Source organism: Panthera onca, chromosome C1 (genome assembly GCF_046562875.1).
Source record: "Panthera onca isolate mPanOnc1 chromosome C1, mPanOnc1 haplotype 2, whole genome shotgun sequence".
Classification (NCBI taxonomy): domain Eukaryota; kingdom Metazoa; phylum Chordata; class Mammalia; order Carnivora; family Felidae; genus Panthera; species Panthera onca.
In genome coordinates this window covers 145,388,394-145,400,490 of record NC_138346.1, presented here as the reverse complement: position 1 = coordinate 145,400,490, position 12,097 = coordinate 145,388,394, and the positions used below count along the sequence as shown (strand labels likewise).

At 43.1% G+C, this 12,097-nt stretch overlaps 1 long non-coding RNA gene across 2 annotated transcripts; it reads left to right on the top strand.

Annotated features, from left to right (window-relative positions):
- The first annotated feature begins 5,190 nt into the window (after positions 1–5,190).
- Positions 5,191–11,155, top strand: LOC132673017 (uncharacterized). Of its 2 annotated transcripts, XR_009607833.3 has the most exons (4): positions 5,191–5,218; positions 6,121–6,569; positions 6,816–7,004; positions 10,841–11,155. It is a non-coding gene; the product is annotated as an uncharacterized LOC132673017 (long non-coding RNA). The 2 variants fall into 2 exon arrangements; XR_009607832.3 differs by lacking the exon at positions 10,841–11,155 and having other exon boundaries at positions 6,816–7,073.
- The last annotated feature ends 942 nt before the right edge of the window (positions 11,156–12,097 follow it).

Genomic DNA, 12,097 nt, shown 5'->3' with positions numbered 1-12,097 from the left:
GTATCCAGCTAAAGGATGCTGAACATATGACTAATTTTAAACTGAAAGGGAATGGGCTAAGCCTTTTCTATCCTAGAGCTAAAAACTATAAAAGAAACCAAATTCCTATGTAAGTACGCCATTCTTCAATTTGGAATTCTAATGAGGCAGTGTGTTGCTGAGACCCTGCATCTGATCTGTAATGCTAAGAACATGACTGATTAATATACACCTTTGTGCATCAGAGTTAAGGTTTTTATTCATAGTCATCACAAAAATTGATTGTATTACTATTTGTACTTTGTTGACCTACCGTTGAGGCAGCAATTAAATGATTCTTATTATAATTTTAATTGCATTAGAAAAAACTTGCCTAAATGGTACACAGCTGAACTCGAACAACACGGGTTTGAATTGTGCGGGTCCACTTACAGACTTTTTACGGTATTGTGAATGTATTTTCCCTATTACTTTGTCAACATTTTTTTTTCTGTAGCTTACTTTACTATAAGAATACAGTATATAATATAACACACAACATACATTTTAGTTGACTGTGTCAATTTGTGTTAATTGACTGGTCAGCCATAGGCTATCATAGTTAATTTGGGGGGGCATCAAAAGTTATGCAGAGTTTCAACTGCATGGGGGATTGGCAGTCCTTTTTTTTTTTTTTTTAAACATTTATTTATTTTTGAGACAGACAGAGACAGAGAATGAACAGGGGAGGGGCAGAGAGAGAGGGAGACACAGAATCTGAAGCAGGCTCCAGGCTCTGAGCCATCAGCCCAGAGCCCAACGCGGGGCTCGAACTCACGGACTGCGAGATCGTAACCTGAGCCGAAGTCGGACACTCAATCGACTGAGCCACCCAGGCTCCCCGGGATTGGCAGTCCTAATCCCTGTGTTGTTCAAGGGTCAGCTGTACTCGTGTCTTTATTTTCATGGCTCTTCCTAATTCTTCTAGAATGTTTCTAGACATTGACAAATGTCCCTGAGAGGCAAAATCTCCCTCAGTTGAAAACCACTAGTCTACATATATTAAAAGCAGTTGGGTGTGGAATTTGAACTCTAAATGATCTGCTTGATAATATTAGGATTAAAAAAAAAAGCTGCCTTCAATTCAACTGTTTTAGGAAGTATTTCTGGGCTTTCTTGACTTTTTTCCCCTCTCTTCACCAGTAAAATGTGCTGTAGGTGTTTCTTTCTCCACTCTATGCCATAGGCCTTTGCTTCCAGAAAGGTGTGTATCTTCCTCTTTTTTTCCTACCTCCAGCTTCTAGCACAGTGGATGGCACATGTTAGATGCCCAAAAAATGAACTGGATGGATGAATGGATGTTATAGTTATTTTTCTCTTGGAAGTATATATCTATAAAATGACAGACCTTTAAGAAAAAAATAGATGTGTCTAGCTATTTTATTTTGCTTTGTGTTATCTCTTTGATTGTTCCAAGCCTGTGAGACTTTATTTTCATGAATCATTATTTATTCACCTAATATTTATTGAGGGCTTACTATGTGCCAGACACTAGGAGCTGAGGATACAGTTATGAACAAAACAGACAGGATCCTTGTCCTTTGGAGTCTTACAGATGGTTAAGGGACAGTTACGATCCAGGAATGACCTGCTCATTCAGGTCAAAATTATGTGGGGCCTGGAAACCTCCTGTAGATACATGGCACAGTGGGATCATGGCCTGTAGGCTGCCGGGCTCTCCCTTCTGATTCAGAGAGCCTAAATTCTGCTTTATAGCTTTTCCCATGTTCTAGAACACCAGAGGGGGAAATTTGGGGTCAACTGTGGTGGGATTATCATTAGGAAGTAATGCTGGTTTTCAACGGGTGTCTTCCTAACAAACCTTTTCCCGGTCTCCTGCCAGGAGCCTAGAGAGGCAACATTCCAAGAAAGCACAAGATTTTGAGTGGGGAAAAAAAAAAAGTGTTGAATAGCTTTCTTTCTCCTCTAGTTACAAATGTATCCCTACATTTGATTAGGATCAGTCAGCTGTCTCTGTAGGTGCTGATGGGACATAGTAACAAAAATAGTTCAAATCTGCTCACTAACTTATTCTTAGTTTTCCTGTAAAGTTTCCCACCCTCCCCACTCCAGCTTTCCACATGCACTAAGGAGTGTCTCACATGTGTTCATGAATATTTGCTTGTACTGCATGTGGTCTCTGCCAGACGCTGACGTCCCCCCCTGCATGACATCTCTAAAAACTTCACTTGAGTCTACAGTTGGTACCATACCAAGATTACCATATGTGATCCTGCAGATATCTTTTGACCTCCTCTCCTACTTGTTGTGCCACAGGTAGAACGGCCTTCTTTCTTCTCCTCTCGTACATTATACTTGCTTCTGTCTGTGTGCCCAGAATGTTCTTTTCCCAAACTGCTGTGTGACTGGGTCTCTTCCATCATTCAGCTACATTAAAGTGCAACTTTCTCAGACATGACTTCCCACGTAGTCATTCTCTATGCTGTATTACTCTTTTACTACCCACCCCATCTAAAATCATTATATTTATCTGTTTATCACTGGTCTCCTTTACTAGAATAGAAGCCCTGTGAGAACAGGAATATTTTCTTTTAATTCAGCACTGGATCCTTGGTGCATAGAATGGTGGTGGGCACTCAGTAAATACTTACTGACCTAATTAATCAATCAATCGATGTGATAAATGGCTGAGCAGAGGTATGTGGCAAAATGGGAAAAAAATATCTCATCCTTATTTGTCTTATATTTTTAAAAAACATTATTTTTAATTTTTAATGTTTATTTGTTGAGAGAGAGCATGAGTGGGGGAGAGGTGGGGGATAGAGGATCCGAAGCAGGCTTTGCACTGACAGCAGTGAGCCCAATGTGGGGCTTTAACTCAAACCATGAGATCAGAACCTGAGCTGAAGTCAGCCGTTCAACCGATAGCCACCCAGATACTCCTATTTATATCATATTGTATTAGGACAAAATTTCTCAACTTTGACATCATTGTCATTTTGGACAGGATAACTCATTGTTGTTGGGGTTGGTTCTGTGAACTGTAGGATGTTTAGCAGCATCCCTGGCCTCTGCCCACTAGATGCCAGTAATTCCCCTCCCCAATTTAAGACAACCAGAAGTGTCTCTAGACATGTTTGCCTAAGGGCAAAATCGCTTCCAGTTGGAAACTACTTTTTAGAGAGATCCAAAGCAGGGAAACTTGTGCACCTGTTTCTTACAGAGTTTTGGAGATACAGTTTTGGCCATTTTTATATTAATGCTGCATAATCTCAGTGGCATATAGCTATATATGTATATTTGTTTGTTTTTTCTCAATCGTGCACCTGCAGTTTTGCTGGGATTGGGCTGATGATCTTAGTTGGGCTTGGCAAGGTTTGAGATCAAACTGCAGATTTGATCAGGTCTGTTCCAAATTCTCACTTTCTTTAGATCAGTGACTGCCTGAATCATGTTCATGATGAAAAGAAGATGTGCAAAAAGGCAAGCCCAATCATGCTAGCATATTTCATTCAAACTTCTGCTTTTGTTATGTTCTCAAACATGTCATTGATTAAAGCAAGACATGTGGCCAAGACCAAAGTCAAAGGGCAGGGAAATCCACTACCTACCATGGATTTTGGGGTCAGATCTAACTGCTGATGTTGGTACAGCTACTCAGTGTCATCTGAGTCAGCATCTTGCTTCTTCTGGCCTTCCCTCATCATCTCAAGATGCTGCTACAGCCTCAAGTAATATATCTACATTTAAGGCAGGAAGAAGGGGTGGAGGGGCAGGCAGTCCCCGAGCATATCTGTCTGTGTTATTGGGAAAGCCAGTATTTTCCTGGAAGTTCTCCAGCAGGCTTCTGCCTATCTCTCTTTGGCCAGAACTGGGTCACGGCCATCCCTAGCTGTCTGTAGTGGGAGATGGCAAGGAAGAAAAGTGTTGGCAAAGATGGTTGAGTCAGTTTTCCAACAAGCTCTGGGGAACAGTTTTGCTATGCTTTGATTTAGAGGAAAGCAGTAGTGGTAAATAACAGTAATAATAACCTCAATTTGTCAGCCATGGACACATCAGAGATTGTGCTAGTTGCCTTGCATTTATTCTAGTACTTAATCCTCACCCAACCACAGATAAGGATGCTGAAGCTCAGAGCGGTTAAGTAATGCCCCTGGGCCCATCACACCCCAGTTCACTCAGCTAAACAGGGACAGAGCAGATCTGTAGTTCATGTCTAGTTCCCTCTGATTCCAAAGCTTGTGAATTAAATCTGTTTTGAGTACGGTATACATGATGAATAATTTTTATTTTATTAAAAAAAATTTTTTTTACATTTATTTATTTTTGATAGAGACAGAGCACAAGTGGGGGAGGGGCAGAGAGAGAAGGAGACACAGAATCCAAAGCAGGCTCCAGGCTTTGAGCTGTCAGCACAGAGCCCGATGCGGGGCTTGAACTCACAAACCGTGAGATAATGACATGAGCTGAAGTCAGCACTTAACGAACCGAGCCACCCAGGCACCCGTACACGATGAATAATTTTTAAATCAGGGAATCCATAAAAGTTGTTAGACTCTCAAACTTAGGGTTAATCAATTACTTGAACTTGGGAAGTGACTAATGACTCTGAAATTCAGCCATCTAGGATAATTTAATACTTTTATTAACTTATTCAAATACTTACTGAATAACAAACACAATGCACTCTGCTAGAGACTATGTGTGAGAGAGGCATAAAAGATGAAACACTGAAACACTGACGCCTTACTCATGTGTTCATGTTCTCAGAAAGAGAACACAAGTTGGCAAGTGGTAAATACTAGACTGTAAGACACAAGGGGGTGTGGTCGTGTCTTTTGTTTGCCCCAATGTGCAAAGGCCTAGTATATTCCTGTACGAGAGGAACTCTATACATATTTGCTCATTTGAAACGAAGAAAGGAACAGACGGAATATGATTGGACTTTAGACAAAGATGTGCTCCGGATGAAGGAGTTAGGGAAAGCTTTGTGGAAAAAGTGGCGTTCGACCTAGGACTTGAAAGATGCAAATGATTTGGACGGAAAGAACTACGGATAGTGGAGGTGGTGGAGGAAAAGCAGGCAAGGAAGAAGTATCAGGAGCAAGGCAGAAGAAAGCCACCGGCTGTCTCCAGGGAGCAGCGTGTGCGTCCATGGGGCTGCAGCGTAAGGCGCGTGGACGTGGTAGCAGCGGTTGGCGGCAGATGGTACGGATCGTGGAAAGTCTTGACTGCCAGGGTAAAGGGTTATGGGTTTTATTCTGAGGCAAGAGGGAGACGGTAGAGTGACACGAGCAGAGCAGGACTTCAGGGAGATAAATCTGCCAGCAATTTTAAGATGTACTGGAGTGAGGAAAGGCTGGCGTGAGCTGGGGATTGCAGTTGGAAGGGTAGTGTAACACTCCAGACAGGATAGCGGGGACCCAATGAGCACCTAACCCAGGCTGACAATGGAGTGGAGGCAGTGGGTTTGGAAGCTGTTAATGTGGTGGCGGGGGGTGGGGGGGGTGGGGGGGTGGGGGGGGTAGGGGGTGGCGGGGAGGGGGTGGGGGGGTGGGGGGTGGCGGGGAGGGGGTGGGGGGGGTGGGGGGTGGCGGGGAGGGGGTGGGGGGGGAGTACCTGCAATTCATTTGATTTAGTAGGGGGCCAGTGAGAGGGGAGTCAAAGAAGGAATACTAGTTTTTGACCTGAGTGACTAGACAAAGGTGCCGTTAAAAGAAATGAAGCTCACTGAAGGAAGTCCTCGAGGGGCTTGTTTGTGAGGGAAAATGCCGTTTGGTTTTGGTCATTTGGAGTTGGAAGGCATTGTTGGATATCCAGGTAAGAGTAAAGCTTGGGTGGTAAGAGTTGGCGATTCCCCTTTAGCATGGACATGATGGCTGAAGTCAGAGGATTATTATTCCAGGAAGAGCACAGACGGGCAGATTCATGCGGGGTCTCAATGTGTTTGTCACTGTGTCTAGGGGACCAGTGTTTAGATAATAATGGGGTTGAGATCACAGAGGATGCTTTTGGAGCCCTTAAGTTTTTAGGGGGTATATGCACGTGTGTGTGTGTGTGTGTGTGTGTGTGTGTGTGTGTGTGTGACAAAAAGATACTGTCCTTCAATGAGTTAGTGATTTCCTGTTTTATCTTCTGCAGTTTTTTTAGTGGAAGGCAGGGGGCAGCAGAGTCCCACTTTTCAAAGGAGATTCCGGCCACAACTTCAGAAGAAACGTTGCTCCCCACCCCCTCCCGCAACTTGTATCTTTTTTGTTAACGATACCATATCCCCTTTTTAAAAGTTGGAGAACATAATTTGATTCCAAAATTTCTGTCTTTGGGAACAGCATTCGGATCTGAAGGCTAACTTTGGGCAAGCGTGCCTCCAAGCTGAATGTATCAACTTCTTTTAAAGAAAAGGAGTTAAGAACTTATTTACTGGTGATGGCCTGATGCTATTTCAGTAGAAGGCGTTGGACAGGAATTGCAGATTTTTAGTGTGAGGGCTGACTCTATCCTGGAGACTACCGTTGGTATTTAAAGAAAAGAAATTAGGCCCGCCAGAGCCGCATTCTTGAGATACCTTTACTATTACAGTTATAGTCATGGTGAGTACGGTCCACAGTCCTTGTTGCTGCTGTTGTCTGGGTTTCCTCAAGTCAGGTTGACTTGGGATAAGGGTGGGAAATGAAGCCACATTTACAAGGGTAACTCATACTTCTTTGCCTTTTGACCTATCTTACCACTGCTGTCCCTCCTGGTGCTTTCCAATCTTTGTCATTTTACCTCCCAGCCTCCACCTACTGTCTAGACTGTGAAGCAGGGGCACAGAAGCTTCTCATTTCTGTTCCTAGGGCTCTGCTCTGCTGTCTTCCAGCAGGTGATGTCATCGCTGGTCACAGAACAGTGGGGCCTACTGCTGACCTGCAGCGTGCAGGTCACTCTGGGCCCCGGGGCTGTGCTCCCAGGCTTGCTTCTCTGTGGTCTGCTTTGTTACACACACAAGGACCACATCTACCTGTATATTGCTGTGTCTGGCACAGGTGAGCTACGGAAGAGGTACCTGATCATTTTGTTGAATAGGCACCACAACCTTTTCATTTCAATGTCATAATGGGATTTTTAATAAAATTTCTCTTAAAAAACAGGGTTGTTATCCCCAGTTTTTAAACTTGGACTTCTCTTTCCAGATGTCGGACATTGTCCATGGGAATAAGTACAAAAGGTTTATGGGGTTCCGGGGTAAGATAGGGACAGCGTGCAGCTCAGTGCCAAGTGGCTGTTCGGGGATGAGCCTCCAGCAGGGACTGGCAGGCATTCATGCTTTCAATGTGGTTCCATACCTGGGTCACGTCATACTGTCTTCAGTTCTTTGACTGCGTCGTGCTCCTGAAACCTCCAGGCCCTTGTTCATACTGTTTTCCCCCTTGGCGTGTCCTTCCTCTTTTCTGTTTCAGCAGCTTCTTTTTCCTGCCCTACTTTTTCTTTTTCCCCTCATAGAATTCATTTCTTTTTATCAAGTTAGGTAGTTTATCTCTTATGTTTGTTGTCTGTTCTCCTATCCTGCTAGGTAGAATATAAGTTCTGTGAGAGCAGGGATCTTTGTTGGTCACTTATAGATCCCCAGCACCCAGAATACTGTTTAGAATATAATAGGAACTCAATAAATAATTCGTTAAGTGAAGAAGTGGGTCCCCGAAGGCTGGACTTCTATGTCATTGCCTCCGTGAAGCCTTCTGTGTCTGACTTCTCCCAATCCTGGATAAGATTTGTTTATCTGTCCTCTATTTTCCTGTGGCACTTTGTTTCTATTTGTATTATAGCAATTACCCTACTGTATGATAGTTGCTTTATATTTTGATGACAATAACAAAAAATAATGTAACAGAATTTTAAATTGGAAGTTTTGATGGAGGCGCCAAGATGCAATAAGTACAAAATATCTGAGATATCATCCAAAGATGGACATTTCCATGAGTTTCCTGATTCCGAAAAAAACGAACAAAAACCACCACCACCAAAACCACTTACATTGTGGACATTGAAGGATCAAGAGAGTAGAGACCAGTAAAGGTTTGATGAGGAGAATTTCTTTTGAAAGAGTTGTGCTGGGAGTCCCCCACCCCTACCAGGAAGGGCAGGGAGGGTGCTTCTACCTTCAACTTGAGCCAAGGAAGGGGCTCACAGGGACTACATGGAGATAGTGTGTCTCTGGCAGTGAGGGAAACACGAGTCCTTTTTGAGTCTTGCCTGGAAATGGCAAAAGGCAAAGACAGGTCAGCCGGCTGCTCTGATCGTGGGAACAAGGAGGCCCCCCCAGAGTCTGGGTGAATCATGTGAGAGACTGAACCAGCCGGGTCATTTTCAGTCCTCCCCATGATTGCTACCTGAAGGCTCCCCTCCAGGACAGCTGGAGACAAAGAAGGTGGCTAGCCGGAGTAAAATGCATTACCTTTGACAAAGGAAGAAATGTAGTCAAATATTACTAAAAAAAGTCTTTTGCAGAGGAGGCTTTGAACAATTCAGGAAATTGTTAGAAAGCATCATCTTTAAACACCCAAAGCAAAGAATTTTCCAAATGCAAGAAACTGGCTCCAAAGAGAATCCGTCAAAACAAGAACTTCCTGGTCCCTCTTTACCTCTCCTCCATACTGCCTCTGGCAGGGTGAGGAACCTAGTGATTACAGCTGGGGGAGGAGGAATCCTGAGCACTGGGAGGCACAAGGTCTGGGAAGAGGCAGAGGATGAGGCCTATCTTTCTATAAACACTGTCAGTCTTCAGCAACCCCCTCCCAGAGATGATTTACTGATTTACCGTTAAACCAGCTTCGTACTTTTAAGGACTGGACATTCTGATTTCTGAATTCAGACTGTTTTTATGCCATAAAGTGATCTCAGTAATCTTTTTATTACCTAGGAATCTTAAAAAAATTTTTCTTTTAATGTTTATTTATTTTTGAGAGAGACAGAGACAGAGTGTGAGTGGGGGAGGGGCAGAGAGAGGGACACACAGAATCTGAAACAGGCTGCAGGCTCTGAGCTGTCAGCACAGAGCCTGACGCGGGGCTCGAACTTGTGAACCATGAGATCATGACCTGAGCCGAAGTCAGATGTTAAACCGACTGAGCCTTCCAGGCGCCCCTGTATTTATTTTTATTTTAGAGAGATAGTGTGTGAACAGGGGGCAGGGACAGAGAAAAAGAATTAAAAAAAAAAAAATTTTTTTTTTACCGTTTTATATTTGAGACAGAGAGAGTCAGAGCATGAACAGGGGAGGGGCAGAGAGAGAGGGAGACACAGAATGGGAAGCAGGCTCCATGCTCTGGGCCATCAGCCCAGAGCCCGACGCGGGGCTCGAACTCAGGGACCGCGAGATCGTGACCTGAGCTAAAGTCGGACGCTTAACCGACTGAGCCACCCAGGCGCCCCGAGAAAAAGAGAATTTTTTAAAAAATGTTTTTTATTTTTATTTTTGAGAGAGAGAGAGTGTGTGCAAGCAGGGGAGGGGCAGAGGGGGAGAGAGAGAGAGAGAGAGAGAGAGAGAGAGAGAGAGAGAGAGAGAATCTCAAGCAGGCTCCATGCTCAGTGTGAAGCCCAAGGTGGGCTCAAACCCCTGACCCTGGGATCGTTACCTGAACTGAAATTGAGACTTGATGCTCGAGTGACTGAGCCAACCAGGCGCCCTTTATTATTATTATTATTAATTTTAGAGAGTCCCTTCTGCATAAATTTTAAAGGACCAGTGTTAGCATGCTTTGTGATTACCTCCTATGAGCCCTGCTTGTTCACAGCATCAGCAACATCATATTAGCTAATGTTTACTGTGTGTCCACTGTGTTTTCTTGGCACTATGCTATTAATTTATTTGTCTCATAGTTCCCCCCAACAACCCTGTGTGGTAGGAGCTCTTATCCTATTTCACATGCAGGACATCTGAAGTTGAAAGACATTCACTAACTTCCCTGAAGTTTACATACTTAGAAGTAGAGTTAGCATTTGAACCCAGGTGATCTGACTGTATTCTTTACTAGATTCACATTTCCTCAGGAATAGGACTGTGCTCATGTCTGTATTCCCCACGCACAGCACAGGGCCTGACCTTTAGTGCTCCACAACAGTTTAAACAGATGAGCGGTCCATAAATGTCGTTAGCAATATTTCACAGTAACGCATACAAAATTCAACAAAATATAATAACTAGGAGCTTAGGCTTTGGAGTCATCGGACATGGTTTTGAATCCTGGTTCTGTCTCTTCATAGCTGTTCGGTCTTTGGGAAAATTACTTAACCTGTCTATGCCCCAGTTTCCTCATAATAGAATGGAATAACAACCCCTCCATCATAGGATTGTGCTGTGCTGCAAACCAAAGAAGATTATGAATATATAAAGCAACTGACAGTGCCTACCACTTAGCACACAGTGAACGTACTTGCCATAGCATGTGGCTCAACAGGATAATGACTTTTACTTATTTGGGTTTAGTGCTCCACTGAATTCTGAATCAGCAGAGGTACAGTTTGATAATGGTAGACAGACCCAACCCTAAGCAAGCTGTGAAGTACAATGGAAGCTCTTGACCAAACCGCACGCCATTTGGTGACCGTGGCTGGCTGGACCCTCCTGTCATGTGGCTGCTCTCCAGTGTTCCCATGTGCACCTGCTTCTCTTGTAAGGTGTGTGGTTACAGTGGGTCCCAATGCTTGTTCCTAACTCTGCTTATTTGTAATTATAATCACCTAACTTAATTAAACATTATTTAAATGAGTTACGAATGGGAAAAGAGTAGAGCACTTTTACAGTTATCTTCCTGCCTTGCCTTTCCCCTCTAGTTGGAGGGGGGACCTTTGCCTTCATGCTTTCTTCTCTTCCTTCTTTTAGGAGAAAGAACTGACTAAACTCATTCATATGAAGACATAAGTGACTGCAGCCCCTCTCAAGATCAATTGCATTTTAATAGGTATTTAATGCTGTAGCTAAAGGAAGAAAGCTCTAAATGTGGGAGTTGAGTACCAAGGACAGGGTGACTGTTTGATCCTGTCCAAAAACATGTCATAAATCCTCCTTGATCCCTACTCTCCATGCTTGGAAGAATGGTGCTATTTCTGTTATAATTGTGCATTATATCTACATTCTCATACCTCTGGACAAGGTAAATATAGGCTAGTTGTCCAATTTGTATTTATCTGATTTCACTAAGAGTGGTACACTATGCATTATAATTAAATTTGGGAACAGAACCTATGCTCACAGAATAGGCTCCCAAATTTTATTCTTTTGAGGTAAACCCCAGGTCCAGTGCTACAACACTTAGGTCTGTCTTGTGAATCCCCCTATGGTGAAATGTGTCTTTATTTGTCTTTGTGCACTGCTTTGGTAAATGCTCATGGAACAAAAAACTGGATTCTCACTAAATATATGTCTATTTTAAGGGCACCTGGGTGGCTCAGTCAGTTAAGTGGTCAACTTCAGCTCAGGTCATGATCTCACAGTTTGTGAGTTCGAGCTCTGAGCTGTCAGCACAGAGCCTGGAGCCTGCTTCAGATTCTATGTCTCCCTCTCTCTCTGTCCCTCCCCTGCTTGTGTGCTCTCTCTCTCTCTCTCTCTCAAAAATAAATAAATAAACATTAAAAAATTTATGTCTATTCCCTTTAATGCAGAATGAAGAATTTGATACAATTGGAGGGGCACCTGGTTGGCTCAGTTAAGTGTCCGACTCTTGATTTCAGTTCACAGTTCCTGAGATTGAGCCTTGCATCGGGCTTTGTGCTGACAGAGCAGAGACTGCTTGGCATTCTTTCTCCCTCCCTCTCTCTCTATGCCCCTTGGATGCTCTCTCTCTCTCTCAAAATAAGTAAACATTAAAAAAAAAAAACATGATACAACTGAAATCATACACTTGTAAAGGATTTAGGGAAATTGTAGTTTAAAAACCTCATTTTATTCATGAGGAAATTAAGACAAAGAGAGCTGAACTGACTTGTAAAAGTCAGTAAAAAAGTAAAACTTTTTTAGTAACTTTCAAATATGCAATATAGTATTATCAACTATAGTTACCATGCTTAAATCACATTCTCATGACTTATTTACTTTATAACTAGAAGCTTTTAATTTTTCACCACCTTATATATTTTGCCT